The 4,489-nt window shown below is 37.7% G+C and overlaps 1 long non-coding RNA gene across 1 annotated transcript in view; it reads left to right on the top strand.

The window, feature by feature from the left end:
• Positions 1-1,488: 1,488 nt before the first annotated feature.
• LOC108544477 (uncharacterized) overlaps positions 1,489-4,489 on the top strand; it is a 7,790-nt gene continuing 4,789 nt past the window's right edge. Inside the window, exons 1-2 of the long non-coding RNA XR_001889859.1 lie at positions 1,489-1,710; positions 2,437-2,540. This is a non-coding gene — a long non-coding RNA (uncharacterized LOC108544477). The remainder of the gene's footprint in view (positions 1,711-2,436; positions 2,541-4,489) is intronic.

The raw sequence follows: 4,489 nt of genomic DNA, 5'->3' as shown, positions 1-4,489 counted from the left end.
AAGAAGGGAGGGAGGGAGGAAGGAAGGAAGGAAGGAAGGAAGGAAGGAAGGAAGGAAGGAAGGAAGGAAGGAAGGAAGGGGAGAGAAGGAAGAAAAGGAAGGAATGGAGGGAGGGAGGAAGGAAGAAAGGAAGGAAGGAAAGAAGGAGAGAGAAGGAAGAAAAGGAAGGAAGGGAGGGAGGAAGGAAAGAAGGGAGGGAGGGAGGAAGGAAGGAAGGAAGGAAGGAAGGAAGGAAGGAAGGAAGGAAGGAAGGAAGGAAGGATCAAATTGTACTACATATGTATAAAACAACTTCACAAAAGAGGATGGGGAAGAGGTATTGCCCTAAGTAACCTAAGGAAGGAAGGGAGGGAGGAGGGAGGGAAAAGAGAAAAACTAAAACATGTCAAAGGCACAAGAACCAACTGAAAGAGCTCCCTATTTTCAAAGCTTGAACAACTTAGGAAAAAAAATAAATTAGTATTAGGTTATAACCCATAGTTTAAAATAAATTGTTATGAGTCTTCAGTTTAAAATAATCTATTAATAATGAAAAAAAGTTACAAAAATGTTGTTAACCTTGTACTTTCTCATTCTCTCATTCTCTTTCTCTTCCCAACACACACACACACAGAGCACACAAACACAGGTGACACAGGATCCTTTAGGTGCCACTTCACCAGTTGGAAACCTTTGTGGCTGGCAGGGCCTCTACTCAAGTTTCCCTCGCACTCGCTGGGCTTGCTCTGCCCATTCAGCCCAACGGGCTGCACTCGGCTTGCACTACCAGCCCAGACTTTGTGCCCTCTGAGGGCGCCGAGGGCGAGCCAGGAGCAGGAGCAGCAAGGGTTGCAGGGTCCAACTACAGGCACAGCCAGGCACCCCAGCTGCTGTGGTGAGGCAGGGAGCTCCAGGCGCCAGCACAAGCACTGGCTCTGTGCGCAGCTGGGGCTGGACCAGGTTTATCAAAAGCAGCTTCTGCCTTGGGCACCAGCATCTAGATGAGGGGAACATGGTGGCGCCCGAAAACTCAGAGACACCGGTAACCGTCGAGCCCCAAGGCGTGTTACAGCCTTTTGCTCAGGAAGCATTAAAGCTCATACATTCCCGACTTCCACACACTTCCGCGAACTGAGGCAGATCCTAGCTCGTTTGATCCTGCTGCCCTGCTCTGGCCTGTGGCTCCTGGGTTGGTGCAGGTCCCCTCACTGCTTCCCATCACATGTGGGGGGAAGGAGGGTTACAGTGTTAACAGCTCTGGCTCAGGGAATCCTGAGTTCTGGGCCACCTGAAAGGTTGCCATTCTTTCCTCCACAGTCCAGTGAATGAGAGCATATCACCACCCACAGTTTGGCAAGCCAGCCAGGAATGTGTTAAAGCCCTTTTTACTCCCATTGTTCTGCGAATCCCAGGTTCTTGTCCTGGGTCCAAGAAGAATGAAGTTACCTGGACAACCTGAGAATGAGGAAGGCGGAGAAGAGTTGTACTGAATGCAGGACAGGTCTCAGCACAGAGAAGACCCAAAGTGGGCAGCCCCTACCCAAAAGCCAGTAGGCCCCCATGTGGCTGAGTCCAGGAGTTCAATGGGCTCAGAATGGGGGAGTGTGTGCTGACTGGTCCATGGGTGAGCTGGGAAAGAGCACCATTTGATTGGCTAAAAGCCATCATGGAAGTTCTCACTCCAGATCAAGGACTTTGCCCAGAACCGGCAACTCAATTTTCAGGCTTCAGGTTGGCTTTTGGCTTGAAGGTCAGGTTTCACCAGGGACCTGTCACTGTCTGCCTAGGAATTTGTCTGTCTCCTGCCACTATCACTAGTACTCACATAACACATAGAAACTGACATGCTATGGCATTATTAATGTTTATTTACCTTCAGTAACTCCATAGTTATTTCACTTGAAATAAGACATAACCAGGAAGAATTTTGTGTTTATCTAGTATCTGTTCTACAATAAAGATTACCTCTGAGCCATGTCACTTCCAAATATTTTAATTCCAAATTATAGAGATTCAAAAGATCAAGATTATTTTTTAAAATGTTTTCTATAAGTTTTCTTTTAAATGAGTCTTTTAAGTGAGGGAAATTTTGTATGATTTAAAAAACATGTATGGCGATCACAAACAAATTTTCTAGTATTTCTAGAGGTACATTTGAATATTAACTATAGGATATTTGAATATTAACAAAGAGGTATATTTGAATATTACCTATAGTATTCTTTCTAAATCTGCCCAATAGTAAATGACTATTTACACATGACTATATTGTTTTAATGTGTGGAAGAAAGGTCTAGAAAAAATATTAAATTATGAAATTATTTTTGGGTGTCTTCAATTAAAAATTCTAGATGAATAACCGAGCTAGTGGATAAGGAGCATAGCCTAAGCTTCCAGTTTCTGCAAAAGTTTAAATCTCTGATCCTTGTCTGTTTTTATCTAATGTGTTCATTTCAGAAGCACCTAGTGCAATGAACAGAGGAAGGAGGCAGAGGCCCTTCATTATATTGAAGCTGAGGGAATGTGAAAGTTTCAAAACTATTGATTGTGGCATTAAAGAGGTTAGTAAAATAAGTATGCCACCACTAGTGAAGAAACATTGAGGTTGTATAGAATTAAGCTTTGGTTCAATTATCCTAAAAACTGGGCTAAAATATTATTAGATTGTAGCACCATTTAATTTAGTGCTGACCCTCCTTTACAGTAGAGCAGATGAAACTCCACGATAGTTTACAATATTTGAACTGTATGCAAGTAACCCAAGAATTAATAAATAAATCAATTAAGTGTGCAATAATATTTAAGGCATCCTCCAAAATTTGTTATTAGCAGAACATTTTTATGACCAAATTACTTACACATACAACTGTGTTTGAGTGCATATCTGTGGGTTAGAAAGAGAGAGAAAGAGAAAGAGGGCTGGAATACGAAAACACTATCACTTTACTTATAAAATTTAAACTGTGGAGTTCAGAAACTAATTTCCAAATAACATCTCTCATGTAGGTATTACTCAATTAATTTTTACCATTAACAAAAGAAATTCAGAAGCCTTCATTTTAGCTGGCAAATACAAACATCTGCCAGAATAATATATAATCTTTGATTCTTCTTTACTTTTTAACTTACAAGCTCTGAACATATTGTTGTAATTAGATATATGCATGGAATAATGTCAGTGTCTTAAAATTACATGAAAAGTATTTATCATCACATTTCTTAAACAAAACTCTTGGCTGAAACTGGATGGTATTTAAAATTTTGCTTCAGTATCTTGATAGTCTGACAGCCAAGATGACAGCTCTGATCTTTAGTAGTTGACTAGCAAATCTGGGGAATGGAAACACAGTTCCTCATTTTTCATCATTAAATTTATCAAATTTCAAAGTACAGTTCCAGGTTTATTTGATATTTTTATTCCATTACAAATATATAAAACAAAAAACTGCTTTGAAAAGGCCGTGATGAAAACCAAACTTGTGAAGGACATCAAATAACTGGCAATGCAATTATACGTGTACATCATTAAAAGTAAAACCGAGCCATACATATTGTTGTAAAAATTGTGATAAATCACTGTAACTGTTAATTTTCTGTGTTCTTTGATTTTATTTCTGGTAAGTCCAAATTGTTTTAAATTTTATTATTTAAACATTTATGTCTGATACATCAGATATGATTCTCAGCAGTATATACATCTCTGTGAAGTATTACCAACCAACAATTATTATTATTAGCCAAATTTGCAGATAGAAAAGTGGGTTTCAGAGATCAGGTAACTCATCCCTATATATTCCCATAGAAGTGATGCAGCTAGGACTGAAACTCAATTCACCTATTTCCAAATTAATGTTCTTAACTATTATGTCACAATGTCTCAATTCACCTAGACCTTTATTGATGTTGTAAATAAAATGCAATAATTATATCAAAGCAGATAATTTCTTTATATTAAAATAAATAACTATAGGACAGAAAACTTAAGAGAGCACTACTCAGGATAAATATTTACATTTGAAAATATAAAATGGAGAAGTTATAAAAATTGTTAACAATGACCATTCCTTTTATACAGAACATACTTAGTTGTGTTTGAACTAAAATACTATTAAATTTTATATTGCCATTATATTTCTTGTGACTCCAAGTCAAAAAATTCTCACTTAGTAATAACTTATTACTGACATTACGTGATTATACTTGGCAAAATAATCCTTGCTATCAACTGTGGAATTTTGGTACCATTCTAAATTTTGCTTTGGGCTGTAGAGTCAATAATTACAAGTTCAGTGGGGAATAACTATTATAGGAAAACCAGTGGCCAATGAATTATGTTGTATAATCTCTACATATCTAGAATAAGTATTTTAGCAAGTAAAATGTGAAACAAAATGACAACGCTCACTTCTCTATTCTACCTAATATACATAGAAAAAAATAACTTTATCTTCATAATTAAATTTAATTTTGTCCCAACAAAAAAGCAAGAAAGTTTTTTTAATAATTTTTT

Source organism: Rhinopithecus bieti, unplaced genomic scaffold, assembly GCF_001698545.2.
Source record: "Rhinopithecus bieti isolate Rb0 unplaced genomic scaffold, ASM169854v2 scaffold_1422, whole genome shotgun sequence".
Lineage (NCBI taxonomy): Eukaryota > Metazoa > Chordata > Mammalia > Primates > Cercopithecidae > Rhinopithecus > Rhinopithecus bieti.
The sequence above is the reverse complement of the archived record's forward strand: the minus strand, read 5'-3'. Positions and strand labels throughout refer to the sequence as shown.